At 44.6% G+C, this 17616-nt stretch overlaps 1 protein-coding gene across 1 annotated transcript in view; it reads right to left on the reverse strand.

The window, feature by feature from the left end:
- The window catches only part of ACACA (acetyl-CoA carboxylase alpha), a 266326-nt gene that overhangs the window by 244393 nt on the left and 4317 nt on the right, over positions 1 to 17616 (reverse strand). The gene's annotated exons all lie outside the window — the stretch shown is intronic.

Genomic DNA, 17616 nt, shown 5'->3' on the forward strand with positions numbered 1-17616 from the left:
AATCAGCTGGGTATGGTAGCGCATGCCTGTAATTCCGGCTACTCGGAAGGCTGAGGCAGAAGGATCGCCGGAGCCCAGCAGGTCAAGGCTCCCGGCCACTGCACTCCAGTCTGGGCAACAGAGTGAGACACCAACTTAAAAAAAAAAAATACACAATAAAGCCGGCTCGGTGGCTCAGCCTGCAATCCCGCACTTTGGGAGGCTGAGGTGAGTGGATTGCCTGAGCCCACGGGTTCGAGATCCGCCCGGGCAACTTGGCGAGACCTCATCTCCACAATAAAATTTTTTTAAAAATTAGCCGAGCGTGGTAGCACGTGCCTGTAGTTCCAGCTACTTGGAAGACTGACGCGGAAGGATCACCTGGGCCCAGCAGGTCGAGGCTGCAGTGGCCAGGAGTGGCCATTGCACTCCAGTCTGGGTGACAGAGTGAGACTCCAACACACACACACACACACAAAATACACAATATCTAAACTCTACCCCAGATCTGTTGATTGTAGCTAGATAATGAAAATGTGGTATATACACTATGAAATACTATTCAGTTATCAAAAATAATAAAATGTTGTTTGCAGCAACTTGGATGAAGTTGGAGAACATTATCCTAAGTGAACTCAGGAAGAGAAAACCAAAAGCAGTATGTTCTCACTTATAAGTGGGACCTAACTAAGGATCTCCAAAGACATAGAGAATGGTATAATGGACACTGGAGACTCAGAAGGGAGTGGGAAAAGACGGAGGGATGAAAAACCACCTATCAGGTACAATGTGCACAGGTGGGGGTAGTGGGTATACTTAAAGACCAGACCAAAAACTTTGTACCCCCTAAAGCTATTGCAATTTTTTTTTTGAGTGGGAGTCTCACTTTGTCGCTGAGACTTGAGTGCAGTGGTATGCTCACGGCCACCGCAGCCTCAACCTGCTGGGCTCAGGCGATCGTTCCACCTCAGCCTTCCAAGTAGCTGGAACTACAGGCATGTGCCATCACACCCCGTTAATTTTTCTTGATTTATTGTAGAGATGAGGTCTTGTCAAGTTGCCCAGGCTGGTCTTGAACTCGTGGGCTCAGGCAATCCTCTCACCTCGGACTCCCAAAGTGCTGGGATTATAGGCATGAGCCACTGCACTCGGCCAGCTATTGCAATTTTTTTAAAAAAATTATAACTGGAGGCCGAGGGATAAAAATTTTAAAGTTTCACAGTTGATTGACACTGATGCAAACTGGGCACAGTGGTTCACACCTGTAATTCCAGCACTTTGAGAAGTGGAGTTGAGAGGATTAGCTAAGCTCACGGGGTTGAGACCCGTGAGCCTAACTGGGCAAATTAGTGAGACCTTGTCTCTACAATTAAAAAAAAAAAATTAGCTAGGCGTGGTAGCACATGCCTGTAGCTCCAGATACTTGAAAGGCTGAGGTGGAAGGATCACCTGAGCCCAGCAGGTTGAGGCTTCATGCCACTGCCCTCTAACCTGGGCAACAAAGTGAGACTCCAACTCAAAAAAAAAAAAGAAACTGATGCAAATTCCGGCTTGAGAACCAATGGTTCAAGACAGAGCAGAAAACAAAAGGAAAGAACCTGTTACACTGATAGGAAAATCTATAACTTCTAAGAAAGAACTCCCAAATAACAAAAGACAAGATTTGGGACAATGTAGGTATGTTAATTGGGGTATTACAGTCTTAGCTAGTATTATTCCCTATAATTGAGAAGAGAAAAGTAAACAGTTTGGATTGTGTAAGCAAATATGCAGTGGGAAGCTGAAGTCAAAACCTAGAATACAGCCAGGCTTGGTGATTCAGCCTGTAATCCCAGCACTTAGAGAGGTCGAGGTGAGTGGATTGCCTGAGCCTGAGGGTTCGAAACCCACCTGGGCAACTTGGTGAGACCTCATCTCTACAATAAATCAAAACTTAGCTGGGTGTGGTAGGACGCGCCTGTAGTTCTGGCTACTTGGAAGGCTGAGGCAGAAGGATTGCCGGAGTCCAGGAGGTCGAGGCTGTGGTGGCCAGGAGCGTGCCACTGCATTCCAGTCTGGGTGACAAAGTGAGATTCCAACTCAAAAAACAAAAAACAAAAAAACCTAGGATGCAGGCTCAAACTCTGACTCTGCCATATATTGGCAGTACAACCTTAAACAAGTCACTTATTGGGCCTGAGCTTCCTTGTCTATAAAAATAAATAGTTCTGGCTGGGCACAGTGGCTCATGCTTATAATCTCAGTACTTTGTGAGGCTGAGATGAGAGGACTACCTGAGCCCACAGGTTCAAGACCAGCCTGGACAACTTGGTAAGACCTCATCTTTACAATAAATCAATACAATAAATCACTCACAGCCACTGCACTTCAACCTGGGTGACAGAGTGAGACTCCAATTCAAAATAAAAAGTTCTGCTAGGCATAATGGCATGTGCCTGTAGTTTCAGCTACTCAGGAGGCTGAGGAGGATCTCTTGATTTCAAGGTTGCAGTATGCTATGATCATACCTGTGAATAGCTACTGCACTCCAGCGTGGGTGACATAGCGAGACTTCATTTCAAAATAAGTTAATTAATTAATTAATTAAAAGAAGCTCATATGTGCCTCATGGAACTGCTGTGAAAATTGAGAGTAAATGAAAGGGTTTTGTAAACTATAATGCACTAGATCAGTGTTTTTCAAAACAGGGCCTACCACCCACCAAAATGTTTAAAAATCAATTTAGCACCGGGCACAGTGGCTTAAGCATGTAATCCCAGCACTTTGGGAGGCCAAGGCGAGAGGACTGCCTGAGTCCAGAGGTTCCAGACCAGCCTGGGCGACTTGGCAAGACCTCATCTCTACAATAAATCAAAAAATTAGCCAGGCAAGGTAGAGCGCGCCTGTAGTTCCAGCTACTTGGAAGATTGAGGTAAAAGCACTGCCTGACCCCAGCAGGTTGAGGCTGTGGTGGCCGTAAGCACTCCAGGCTGGGCAACAGAGTGAGACTGTGACTCAAAAAAAAAAAGAAAAAAAATCAATTTAGCAAGTTACAACTAATATTTTAAAAATGAAATAAGCCGAGCTCGGTGGCTCAGTCTGTAATCCCGCGCCTTTGGGAGGCTGAGGTGAGTGGATTGCCTGAGCCTGCGGGTTCGAGACCCGCCTGGGCAGCGAGACCTCATCTCTACAATAAATCAAAAAATCAGCCGGGCGTGGTAGCGCATGCCTGTAATTCCGGCTACTCGGAAGGCTGAGGCGGAAGGATCGCCGGAGCCCAGCAGGTCGAGGCTGCGGTGGCCGGGAGCGGCCACTGCACTCCAGTCTGGGCGACAGAGTGAGACTCCAACTCAAAAAATAAAAAATAAAAAATAAAAATGAAATAGAATAGAAAGTGTTAAGATGTACCACACTTTATGAGGACATCAATAGTTTTGTACATTTTTGTTTCAGTTATATACAGGTAATTGTGTAAATGGAATTTTATGGTGTTGTCAAAAAAGTCTTACAGTTACAACTAATCTTTACTCTTTTACCGCCTCCACTTTTGCCCTCCCTACCCAGCAAACATAGTAAGTACCTAAACCAATGATTCTTAAATTTTACCACCTATTAGCAATCTGATAAAAGCTATGGGTCTGGGCACATAACATCAATAAGGGTACCTGATCTCAAATCAGATGAAGTGGGACCAAAGGGAGGCCCAAACATTACCTGTACAATGACCACTTGTATACCTAATCTCAAATTGTACCTCACATCTTTAAAATGAAAAAAAAAAAAGCTGATCTTTTTCACAAAAATGCACCCTCACACAAAATTTTCCTTGCATACAAGATTGGGATTCCTAAAGCCTTGCCATGAATTAGGTTAAGCTTTCATTCTGCAGAAAGAGGACAAAGAATGAAGGTGACCTTTGGGAAAGGCTCATATAGTTTTGCTGTCTTATCACCTCCAAAACATGGCCTGTTTCCAGATCTGGTTATAGCACAGTCTGCTTGGCCAAATAAAAATTATTTTCTTCATTATATCCAATTGTTGACAATGTCAGATTCTCTTTTTATTTAAAAATATATATCATTTATTCATAAGTTTTTATTTGGGGACTCGAAAATTCTTGCAAAAGGTTCCCAAATTATACCTTATGCTCCTGAAAATGAGGCAAAGTTCATTATAGCTAATATACTTATTTAAATAAAGTCAGCCTGCATTTCCTTTAATAATATTTCCCAAAATAAGTACTACAACAACAAAAAACAACAGATTTTACTAAACTTAGCATATTCTCCTTGAATTCAACTAACACTGTATTTTCCAAGCAATTTTAATAAAAAGGAAGCAACTAGTTTTCATAGCCACCGATAAAAAGTATCAGGCTCCCACAACATATTCTTGTCTTTCAAGTCATGGTAAATTCATTTAAATTTTTTCAAAAAGAGGGTTGGGCACGGTCGCTCATGCCTGTAAGACCAGCCCTTTGGGAAGTGAGAGGATCGTTTGGGCCCAAGAGTTCAAGATCAGGCTGGACAACGCAAGACCTCCCTTTGGGGTCCCAAATCTTTTCTTTAAAAAGAATAACTGGGGCAACCCCTTTGGGTCCCCTCCCACTGTGGGAGCTTCTCTGTCCTCTCAATAAATCCTGCTTACTCACTTTCCGGCTGTCTGTGTCCCTCATTCTTCCTGGGCATGAGACAAGGACTTCGACCCTGAAGAGCTACAGAAGATCATCGGAGCCGAAAAGCCGTCCACCCCAGAGGCTGCCTTGCCAGCCAGCAGAGCTGGCTGAACCAGGAGAGCTTCCAGAAGAAGGCGAGACTCCGAAGCTGAGACACTCAGGGGATTATTAGGCTTGCCAGCCCACTGAACCAGCAACACTCTCAGGGCTTGGCTTGCCAGCCCGTTAGAGCCAACACCCCGGGGACTAGGTTTGTGAGTCCACTGAATCACAACACTCTCAGGGCTTGGTTTGCCAATCCTCCGAATGGCAACACTTTCAGGGCTTGGCTTACCAGTCCCCCGAATTGCAACACTCTCAGGGCTTGGCTTGCCAGTCCATTAGAGCTGACACTTCTGGGGCGAGGATTACAAGCCCCTCGACGACTCTGTCTGGGGCTTGGCTGTCCCATTGAGCTGACACTCTTGAAGCCCAGGCTAACCTGAAAAACCCACATTAGTTTTGGCACCCGAACCCCAAGACAGAAGGTAAATGTTACTGAAATAGACATGTGGATTCATCACACTAGAGTGAAAGTGTGGAGTCCAGAAGAAGTTGCTTCAGCTGACCTGGAAGAGCATCCAGAATCAAACTAAAGATCATAAAAGACAAGTGCTACTACTTACTGCCTATGGATTTCCTCCTAATGGTTCTATCTTACTTGCTGTCTTTGTTTTTATCTTGATTTGTACCCTTAGATGTCTCTGTCAAGACCCCTTAATCCTAAGTATCCATGGGATTGTTTTCTTCCCTACAAGTTTCCCTCAGAAACAAGCAAAATGCCTACTCTATCTTGCTTCCTGTTTTTAGTATCATTAGTCCTAGCTTCTTTTTTTTTTTTTTTTTTTTTGAGTTGGAGTCTCACTCTGTCACCCAGACTGGAGTGCAATGGCCACTCCCGGCCACCGCAGCCTCTACCTGCTGGGCTCCGGCGATCCTTCCACCCTCAGCCTTCCAAGTAGCTGGAACTACAGGCGCGTGCTACCACGCCCGGCTAGTTTTTTTATTTATATTGGAGATGAGGTCTCGCCAAGTTGCCCGGGTGGGTTTCGAACCCGCGGGCTCAGGCAATCCACTCACCTCGGCCTCCCAAAGTGCTGGGATTACAGGCTGAGCCACCGAGCCCGGTCTAGTCCTAGCTTCTAATAAAACTCTCCATTACACATGTGACTCAACGGGGTAATTATTCAAACATTAGATATGCTCATGGAGGAATGTGGAGGAACATGCGCATTATTAAATGAAACTTGTTTTCATATTGAAACTTGTTGTTTCCATATTAACACTTCCTCCCAAGTAAAAAAGAATTTACAGGTCATAAAACAATAAAAATCATTGACTCTTTACAATAACAGGCAGTGTCAGGACCCAGTTGGGTACAGTCCTTTTTTTATCCTCTGGGGATTTCCAATATATGGACATGGGCTATTTTCCTTAATATCTCTTTTTGTTGTATTGCTTGTGTTTGGTCCATGTATAGCTAATCTTCTTTTAAAGTTTTTTCCTTCTCGCCTAGAGGCCATCAAACTCCAAATGGTGATGCAGATGGAACACTGAATGGAAGCTTTTGTCTACAGAGGACCCTTAGAGCGCCCTCTGGAGGAACCCCAGCTGCTGTATCCATACAATGCCCATGATCAGCAGGAAGTAGCCAGACCAGTCATCGTCCTTACTCTCTAACTGCAGTTAGGGTTACTACTCCAGAGGGGGGAATGACACAGGAGATAGCTAGAGAAAGACTAGGCAGACATGGGTCCTCTGATAACAGTGTAGTGAATTTCCGGCAGGTCTCTGGCTCAGCGTTGGTAAACAAGCTCCTTGGGAGCCTCACAAGCTAAAGCTCACTGCCGGAATAGAAAAGCAACCAATCAGCTCGCCATTAGGTCCCTACCTTAATACTGACCAATTAGAACAGCTACAGCTCACAGCTAGTGCTAGCCAATCGGTTTAGACTTAGGGCTATATAAGTATCAGGTTTTCGGCCCCAGATGGGCAACCCCTTCGGGTCTCCGCCCATTGTGGAGCGTCTCTGACCTCTCAATAAATCCTGCTTACACATACACAAAAATTAATAAAATAAATAAAAAGAATAACTGTATTTGGGCTGGGCAGAGTGGCTCATACCTGTAATCCCAGAACTTTGAGAGGCCAAGACAGGAGACTCACTGAAGACCAGGAGTTCAAGACCAACCTGGACAACATAGTGAAACCTCGTCGCCATAAAAAATTTAAAAATTGCCGGACACAATGGCTCACATCTATAATCCCAGCACTTTGGGAGGCCGAGGTGAGAGGATTGCCTGAGTCTCAGGTTTGAGACCAGCCTGGGCAACTTGGTGAGACCTCATCTCTACAATAAATCAAAAAATTAGCTGGGCTTGGTGGTACATGCCTGTAGTTCCAGCTATTTGGGAGGCTGAAGTGGAAGGATTGCCTGAGACCAGCAGGTCGAGGCTGCAGTAACCAGAAGTATGCCACTACCCTCCAGCCTGGGTGAAAGAGTAAGAATCCAACTTAAAAAAAAAAATTAGCTGGGTGTGGTGGAGTATGTCTATAGTCCTAACTACTTAGGAAGCTGAGGCTGAAAGATCCCTTAAGCCCAGGAGTTAATGGTTATGTGCCACTGCATTTCAGTCTGGGGAACAGAGCAAAACCCTGCTTCTAAATTTAAAAAATAAATTAGTAGGCCAGGCTCAGTGGTTCAGCCTGTAATCCCAGCACTTTGGGAGGTCGAGGCGAGTGGATTGCCTGAGCCCATGGGTTCAAGACCCACCTGGGCAACTTGGCGAGACCTCATCTCTAAAATAAATAAAAAATTAGCCAGGCGTGATAGCGTGCGCCTGTAGTTCTGGCTACTTGGAAGGCTGAGGCGGAAGGATTGCCAGAGCCCAACAGGGCAAGGCTGCAGTGGTCGGGCCACCTGTTCAGCAGGTCCCCACTGCACTCCAGTCTGGGCAACTCTAACTCAAAAAAAAAAAAAGAAAGATACTATATAACCAGCATGCTTGCCACAGAAGGTAGAGGTTTTTTGGGATTTTTTTGCCTGTTCAGCTGGCCCCCACTGCATACCCTGTGTATAGGTCTCCAATAAACCCTGTGTCTCACCCACTGTCTCTAGATCTTTTTTCAGCCTCTTAGACAGTATGCTGTCCCAGTTAGACTAACTGGGAGTCCAGCACAGCAAATGGCAAGCCAGCCAGGAGGTCAAAAAAAGCTCCATGAAAACACCAAAGGGTCTAGAAGAAATGTTGCAGGAGGTGGATCCAAAAAAGTTAAGTCAGATGCCCAAGATGCTGCAGCCTTGGTTGGTTGGCTGCTCCTTACGGCACTGCATACAGCCTCTGAGGCTGAGCTCACAGCATATGCTAGAGTATATCAGTTACAAAATGAGCTGTGACTAGAAAGTGATGCCAGATAAGGTCAGGATGAAACAGTGGAGACCTTATTATTCCACCTGCAAGAATAACATGACAGGCTGGAGACCTTAGCTTGCCAAGAAACCCATCCGAAGGGCCACTGACTACCATGTCAGTAAGTCAGGGCTATCATGACTAAGCTGTTCTGGGACCAAAATCCCGGGACCCAACACTACCTTGGAATCAACAAGCAGATAAGCTAGTGCACATTCATCTCCTACAGGAAGTTGCTACCTAAGATGCCTGCATAAGAAGACAGAACATAAAAGGCAATATACCTTTTAGGCCATAGCAAAGAACTCAGGCCTGCCCTTATGACATAAAGACCTCATATACATCCATCGGCAAGGCCCTACCTGTGCGCAGGAAATCCCCAGGTCCTTGTCACATGATACCAGACAGACCGCCCAGGCCAGAGCCCAGCCCAATGGTGGCAAGTAGACTACATAGGGTCACAGCCCCTATCTGATGGATGCCACTATGCCTTGACTGGTGCTAGCACCTGCACAGTACCAATGCAAGCACATTCCAGCAAACATACCACCCAGAAAACCACCATAAAAAGACTGAGGCAGTTGTGTATGTGTGAAATCCACAGTGACCAGGGCTCACGCTTTCCCAGGCACCAAATGCAAGAATGAGCAGAGGCCCTGATATCTACTGGCATTTCCACCTGCCATACAACCCTACAACAGCAGGGCTGACTGTACAGATGAATGGATTGCTGAAGCAACAACTCTGGCAGGAGATGAACTCCCTGACTCTATCAACAGGCCACCATTCACACCTGAATGAACATGTGCATTCTCATTGCCCCAACATATACTCTTTTTTTTTTTTTTTTGAGCTGGTATCTCACTCTGTCACCCAGGCTGGTGCAGTGGCATGATTACAGCTCACTACAGCCTCGACCTCCTGGACTCAGGCGATCATTCCACCTCAACCTCCAGAGTAGCTGAGACTACAGGTGTATGCCACTACACCCAGCTATTTTTTTGAGAGGTGGGGTAGAGACAAGATCTTGTTATGTTGCCCAGGCTTGTCTCAAACTCCTGGGCTCAAGCAATCCTCTCACCTTGGCCTCTCTAAGTGCTGGGATTACAGGCATGAGCCAACTGCACTCAGCCAGCACATATACTCTTTTGACCCAAGGACATAATGCCAGGATCCAGGTAGACAATATAAAGAATGATACATCTGATACATCATTGCCCCAACCTGGGACTCAGGGCAACCTGCTATGCCAGTGCCACAGGACCTGCCCATCAGGGAAAACATCATTACATGGTCCTAGAAATGGCAAACTAGCTCTCAGTAGTTTGATTTTTCTGATCCATGGCAAAAAAGGACTAGAATAAGATATACGAGGGGGATCCTCCCCCCAAAAAAAAATCGGAATTATCTTTTGGATGGTGGGCTTGTAGTACACTCAGAATTTGTTTCTCCAGATCAGTCAACCAAAGTTTTTATCTGGAAGTTTGAGAAGACTGCATCACAATTTTCAGAAGAAACACCCCTAGTTGTGGCAAACAGGTGACTGGTTCTTCCACCATGACAACAAACCTGCCCACACCACAACTAAGTGTTCAGCAGTTTTTGACCAAAACCAGCATGACCCTCATGCTCCACCCTCCCTATTTACCCAATGTCACTACACTGAGCAACTGTTTTTTGTTTCTCCAGATGAAAAAAGTTCTCAAAGGGAAACATTTTACCAACATGGAAGAGGTGAAACAGAAAAACAGCAGAAGCACTAAAAGGCATCAAAACTGATGAGTTCAAAAACTATTTAGAGCATGGGAAAAGCATCTCGATAGGTGTATTGCATCAAACAAAGAATACTTTGAAGGTGACAAGTTTAAACATGTAAGAATAAACATGTCACTGTTTATAAATAAATTCTGGGTTTTTTGGGGTCCCTCCTTGTACAAGTTACACTTCCCCTTACCCTTCTAAGATAATGAACCCTGGTCCTCCTCTGTGTAAGAGGATGATCATCCTCCCTTTATGGAACATCATAATACTCCCAACTGTCCTACTCCAGTCTCCCACAATGCATTGCAAAGGAGCTCAAGTCATTTGGTATTGTAAACCAGGAACCAAGTCTCTAAGAGGCATCGTGCTTTCTCAGAAAGACACAACTTCCTGTATCCTGTTAAATGGCCATGACTTGCCCTCTCACCTTTCGCCCATAGATGGTGTGCAGCAAACCTCTTCACTGACTGGGCACATATGGTGGGCTCTTTCCAGAATGAAATAGACTGTTGGGTCTGTAGAGAGCTGCCCCTCTCCTCCACTATGGGCCTGTCATGGTGCATTCAAGCAGCTAACCTGAGTATCTGGAGCCACTTCTACACTTGGTAGAAGGCTTTATAACTGTTTTCCTTTTATAATCATAGTATATTACACAGTGAATTCCCTACTCAAAGGAAAACCAGGAACACATTTTCTGCCTATTCCTGGGCAGGTTAATGTCACCCACAGTGTAGGATATGCTGTGAGGGGACCAATTACAAATACAAGTAGACTGTAGCACACACCACTGTGTATTCAACAGCACAGTGACAGCATGTCCCAGGTTAAAGCCCTCATTACTATGGTATGAGTCCTGATACAACAATGTAGCCATATCCTTAGCTTCATCAGTGAGACATGGCTGGGTTGGTAGAATGAGTCTATACATGTGGATGTGTAAGTTTCCCTGTGGGATGGATATGGGCCTATGGCACCCTTGGCTGGCCTTACTTGCCCTTCAACTGGACTGGCAGATTACATGGGGCTACTTATTACGTATATAATGCCCAGTTTAGACATGGCCCCCGGTAACTGGGAAACTGTAAAAGCTAGATATCCCCAGAAGCAAGCATTATGGTGGTTCTATCCCTTGTCTTCTTCGCCCCCTAAGCAGCAACGACAAATATAGAGCTACAAATTGAGGCCCTGACTACACACACAGCTGTAGCCTTCAATGATACTCATCATGCTGTTACTCTTTTTTTTTCTGAGTGAGGGTTTCACCCTATTGCCCAGGCTGGCATGCAACAGCACGATCATAAGTCAATGCAGTCTCCAACTCCTAGTGATTATTCTGTGTCAACCTCCTGAGTAGCTGGGACTACAGGCTCATGCCACCATGCCTAGCTAATTTTTTTTATTTTTTGTAGAGATGAGGTCTCACTATGTTGTCCAGACTGGTATCAAACTCCTGGGCTCAAGTGATGCTCCCACCTCAGTCTCCCAAAGTGCTGAGATTGTTGGCGTGAGCCCCGTGCCCAGCCTATAACTTTTCTTAATGATTTACTGCTTAGGTGTATTACTCTACAAAATTGCATGGTCTGGATATCTTAATTGCCACCTAGAATGGAATTTATGCTTAAATTAAAACAGAATGTGACTGGGTACAGTGGCTCATGCCAATAATCCTAGCACTTTGGGAGGCTGAGGCGAGAGGATTGCCTGAGCCCATGAGTCCAAGACCAGCCTGGGCAACTTGGCGAGACCTCATCTCTACAATAAATAAAAAAATTAACCAGGCATGGTGGCACATGCCTGTAGTTCCACCTACTTGGAAGGCTCAGGTGGAAGGATCACCTGAGCCCAGTAGGTTCAGAATGTTAATATAAGCTATGAAGGCACTGACAAAGACTACAAAGTCTTTGTCTTATGATCTTATCACCACATGGCTTATTTAACTTCTGGCACTTGGAAAAACTTTTTATAGAATGTAATTACCATTATGTTCATTATCTTTTGTGTTGTTGTGGTTTACATTGCTGCTGTGATATCTGGCTGCAATGCTCTTCCACATACCTGAATCCAAGGAAACTGCAGAAAAATGACAAATAAGATTATGAAAGCTAGCCGGGGTTGTTGCTCAGCCTGTAATCCCAGCTGAGGCCGAGGCGAACAGATTGCCTGAGCCCGCGAGTTCGAGACCAGTCCGGGCAACTTGGCGAGACCTTGTCTCTGCAGTAAAAATAAAAAATTAGCCGGGCGTGGTAGCGCACCTAGCTACTAGGAAAGCTGAAGCAGAAGGATTGCCAGAGCCCAGCAGGTCGATGCTGGGGTGGCCGTGAGTGTGCCACTGCACTCCAACCTGGGTGACAGAGTGAGACTCCAACTCAAAAAAAAGATTATGAAAGCCAGGCCAGGCGTGGTGGCTCACATATGTAATTCCAGTACTTTGGGAGGCCATGGTGGGAGGACTGTTAGAGCCAAGGAGTTCAAGACCAGCCTGGGTAACATGGCAAGACCTTGTCTCCACAAACAAATAAAAATACTACCCAAGCATGGTGGCCTATTTGTCTGTCGTTCCAGCTACTCGGGAGGCTAAGGTGGACTGCCTGAGTTCAGGAGTCTGAAGCTGCAGTGAGCGGTGATTGTGCCATTGCACTCTAGCCAGGATAACAGAGTGAAACTAACTCAAAAAAGAAAAAAAAGGCTGGGCACGATGGCTTAGCCTATAATCCCAGCACTTTGGGAGGCTGAGGCGAGTGGACTGCTTGAGCCCGTGGGTCCGAAACCAGCCCGGGAAACTTGGCAAGACCTTGTCTCTATAATAAATCAAAAATTAGCCAGGTGTGAGAGTGTGCACCTATAGTTCCAGCTACTTGGAAGGCTGAGGTGGAAGGATTGCCAGAGCCCAGCAAGTCGATTTTGAAAGCCATTCAAGGATATACTAAGAGCGTATAGTGGGCATGTACTGAGACCTTTTGTTTTGAGTTATGTAGAGCTTGCTATATAAAAGTTACTATATAAACAACACGCTTGCCACAGAAGGTAGCGGTTTTTTGCCTGTTTAGTTGGCCACCCCTAGAAGCCCTGTGTGTAAGTCTCCAATAAACCCTGTGTCTCAGTTGCTGTCACTGGGTCTTTTTTTTTGGCCTCTTGAACACTACGTCATCTCTGTTGGATTCACTGGGGATCGAACATGACAATACTACATACATGAAACACAAATGTAATTTTTTTAGGTTGGAAAATATAGTTTATTTATAAAGTAAGAGAGAGAAAGAGGAGATTCACCTCCCGAAGGTAGGGGAAAGGGCCAAAGCTTAGGAAACATGGCCTGGCCACAGTTCAATGAATACATGCCTGGCTAGCGCTTAACAAAAACAATGGCCACAAATGTAATATTTTTAAAAGAACTATTTTAAAAACAAGAAAGAATTCTTTTTTTTGTAATCATATATATATGTATTTTTTGAGTTGGAGTCTCACTCTGTCGCCCAGACTGGAGTGCAGTGGCCGCTGCCGGCCACCACAACCTCGACCTGCTGGGCTCCGGTGATCCTTCCGCCTCAGCCTTCCAAGTAGCTGGAACTACAGGCGCGTACTACCACGTCTGGCTAATTTTTTTGATTTATTGTAGAGATGAGGTCTTGCCAAGTTGCCCAGGCTCGTGTCATGGCCGGGAGCGGCCACTGCACTCCAGTCTAAGTGACAGAGTAAGACTCCAACTCAAAAAAAAAATCTGAAAAAAAAACTTTTAAAAATCAGAATAAAAAGTCAAGAAGATGAACAGCAGGAGGGAAAAGACAAGAAATATAGAGAATCAGGAGGTCCAATATATGAATAATAGAAGTTCCTGGCCAGGCGCAGAGGCTTAAGCCTATAATTACAGCATGTTGGGAGGCCGAGGGATTTGAGACAGAGCTGGGCAACATGGTGAGACCCTGTCTCTACAATAAATAAAAAAACTAGCCAGGCATGTAATACACACCTGTAGTTCCAGCTACTTGGAAGGCTGAGGCAGAAGATTACCTGAGCCCAGCAGGTCGAGGTTGCAGTGGCGGTGAGTGTGCCACTACACTCTAGCCTGAGTGACAGAGTGAGACACCAACTCAAAAAAAAAAAGGAGTTCTCAAAAATGAACACAAAACAAAATAGGGGACAAAACAGAATTTATGTAGCAATTCAATAAATCTTCCCAGGATTTAATGGGTATGACTGCCAAATTAAAAAGGTCCACCAAATGCCTACCACAATGAATAAAAACAGACATCAAGACATATCACTAAAATTTCAGAAACTGAACACAAGAGAAGATTCTACAACCTTCCAGAAAGGAAAAAAGTTCACATACAAATTATCAATAATCAGAATGCCTTCCAGACTTATCAGCAATAACACTAGAGGCTTGGAAGTAATTAAACTGTGTTAAAAATTCTGAAGGAAAATTATTTCCAACCAAAATTCTAGACCCAATTGTAGATCAATTGTGAGGATAGAATAAAGACACATTCAGACAACAAAAATCTCAAAATAATTATCTCCTAGAATGAGGCTTTAGAAAATATACTTTATTTTACAAAGATCAATGCAATAATTGATACTGGCAAGAATCATAAATTTACGTTAAGACCATTGGGTAAAAGTTTACTGGAAAACAACATATTCTTATGGTCTTAAAAAAAAAATCACCTCTAGCCGGGCTTGGTGGCTCAGTCTGTAACTTTGGGAGGCTGAGGTGAGTGGATTGCCTGAGCCCGCGGGTTCGAGACCCGCCTGGGCAGGAGGCCTCATCTCTACAATAAATCAAAAAATCAGCCAGGCATGGTAGCGCATGCCTGTAATTCCAGCTACTAGGAAGGCTGAGGCGGAAAGATCGCCGGAGCCCAGCAGGTTGAGGCTGCGGTGGCCGGGAGTGGCCACTGCACTCCAGTCTGGGCGACCGAGTGAGACTCCAACTCAAAAAAAAAAAAAATCACCTCAGCTGGGCACAGTGGCTCACACCTATAATCCCAGTACTTTGGAAGGCCGAGGTGAGAGAACTGCCTGAGCCTGCGGACTTGAGATCAGCTGGGCAATTTGAGGAGGCCTCATCTCTACAATAAATTCAAAAATTAGCTGAGTTTGGTGGCGCATGCCTGTAGTTCCAGCTACTTGGAAGGCTGAGGTGGAGGGATCACCTGAGCCCAGTAGGTAGGGGCTGCAGTGGCTGTGAGCATGTCACTGCACTGCAGCCTGGGCAACAGAATGAGACTCCAACTCAAAAAAAAAAAATCACCTCACAGATTACGTATTAATTACAAAAGGGAGATGGGATTTTTATAATGGAGAAATCTGTTGCATACCATCTTAACCAAGTGTTCAAAGTGAACACCAAAATCAGGACAAACTGGCATTATGTGCCCTTTAATTTGCAATTAGAAATATAAAACACTATATATGTAGCATTTTTGACAATAACAGTTCATTGAAAGCTAGTCATGATGAAATAGTCAGACAAACTGAGAAGACTAGATTTTTTTTTTTTTTTTTTTTTGAGTCAGAGTCTCACTCTGTTGCCCAGGCCTTAGCCTCCCAAAGTGCTGAGATTACAGGCTTGAGTCAACATGCCCAGGTGGACTGCTGCTTTTTAACAAACAATTTTGTGGAACTATATGACTTTTAAACTATGAAAGTGTACAACTATGCATGTGCATATATGAAAATAAAGAAGATAAAAAGTTTTCCTATAATATTAAGAGAAGAAACCAATGGTGAGGGATGACGTGTAAAACTGCATCATTTGTACAAAAGGTCAGTTGGTGAACTGCTTAAGTTGAAAATTTTCAAAAGGAATATCAGATAAAATATTCTCATATTAAGTGAACAATTGAAAAAGAAGATTCCTTAGGCACTTTTCAGTACTAAATGTTCTATTAAATTCTTGAGCTAGGAAAAGTGGGGCTTATGCCTGAAATCTTAGCACTTTAAGAGGCTGTGGTGGGAGGGCTGACTGAGTTCAGAGTTCAAAACCAGCCTGGACAACCTAGGGAGACCAATTTCTACAAAAAATTTCTAAAAATTAGCCAGGCATGGTGGGATGCTTCTGTAGTCCTAGTTACTTAGGCAACTGTAATGGGAGGGATCACTTGAGTACAGGAGGTAGAGACTGCAGTGAGATATAATCATGCCACTGCACTCCAGCCTGGGTGACAGAGTGGGACTCTGACTCAAAAAACAAAAACAGCCAGGAGTGGTGGCTCATGCCTATAATCCCAGCACTTTGGGAGGCCGAGATGAGAGGATTGCCTGAACTCACAGGTTCAAGACCAGCATGGGCAGCTTGGCAAGACATCATCTCTAAAAGAAATAAAATAAATAAATAAGTACTAAACTTTAAAAAATCAAAAATTAGCCAGGCATGGTAGCACGTGCCTATAATTATAGCTACTTGGAAGACTGAGGCAGAAGGATCACCTGAGACCAGCAGGTCAGCAGGTCAAGGCTTCAGTGGCTGTAAGCGTGCCACTGCATTCAAGCCTAGGCAACAGAGTGAGACTACAACTCAAAAAAACAAAACAAAACAAAAAAAACCTACTTAAAAACAAATCAAGTTCCTATCAACCTACTATTCCCCAGCTTGGTATGTGTGTAAACTATATACATACAACTAAGGACAGATTTGAAAGCTGCCTATAAAAACAGAAGATATGCCGGCCTCGGAGGCTCAGCCTGTAATCCTGCGCTTTGGGAGGCCGAGGTGAGTGGATTGCCTGAGCCCGCGAGTTCGAGACCTGCCTGGGCAACTTGGCGAGACCTCCTCTCTACAACAAATCAAAAAATTAGCTGGGTGTTGTAGCGTGTGCCTGTAGTTCCAGCTACTTGGAAGGCTGAGCAGAAGGATCATGGGAGCCCAGCAGGTTGAAGCTGTGGTGGCTGGGAGCGTGCCACTGCACTTCAGTCTGGTTGACAGAGTGAGACTTCAACTCAAAAAAACAACAACAACAAAAAAAAACCAAAGATAATTTACTCACATAAGAACTACATTAAGCCGGGCTCGGTGGTTCGGCCAGTAAGCCCAGCGCTTTGGGAGGCTGAGGTGAGTGGATTGCCAGAGCCTGCGGGTTCTGGGCAACTTGGCGAGACCTCATCTCTAAAATAAATAAATTTAAAAAATTAGCCAGGTGTGGTAGCGCGCACCTGTGGTTCCAGCTACTTGGAAGGCTGAGGCGGAAGGATCGCCGGCCAGCAGGTCGAGGCTGCAGTGGCCAGAAGCGGCCACTGCACTCCAGTCTGAGTGACAGAGTGAGACTCCAACTCAAAAAAAAAAAAAAAAGAACTACATGAATGAGTATATTCTACCATCAAAGATAGCAAATATTCATAAATAAGGTCTTATATTTCTTGAAAAAAAATTCCCCAAAACTGAGTCTGTTTTTCAAATTTAACTTCATGAGTTCACTCAGAATTTTCAAACTTTGTGTTATCATTTCAAAGAGAAAGATCATTTACATAACATTATTCTATCTAGCATGAACATTTCATAACTAGTACTGCCATGTAATTTCTATTCCCGATGTTAAAGGATGGCCAACATTATTGTAGTTCTTTATATAAAGGAGGATAAGTATGGCATGCTGAAAGGATGGAATAAGCCTAAATCTCAAATAACATCATTGGAAGGTAGGATCAACTGGGGCCACCAACCTCTGGGTAGGGCACTGAACATCTAAACATTCCTTGTTGAAACTACTTTTTCAGCCAGGCTCGGTGGCTCGGCCTGTAATCCCGCGCCTTTGGGAGGCTGAGGTGAGTGGA

The sequence above is a fragment of the Carlito syrichta genome, unplaced genomic scaffold, assembly GCF_000164805.1.
Source record: "Carlito syrichta isolate Samal-C Ts95f unplaced genomic scaffold, Tarsius_syrichta-2.0.1 Scaffold309200, whole genome shotgun sequence".
Classification (NCBI taxonomy): Eukaryota; Metazoa; Chordata; class Mammalia; order Primates; family Tarsiidae; genus Carlito; species Carlito syrichta.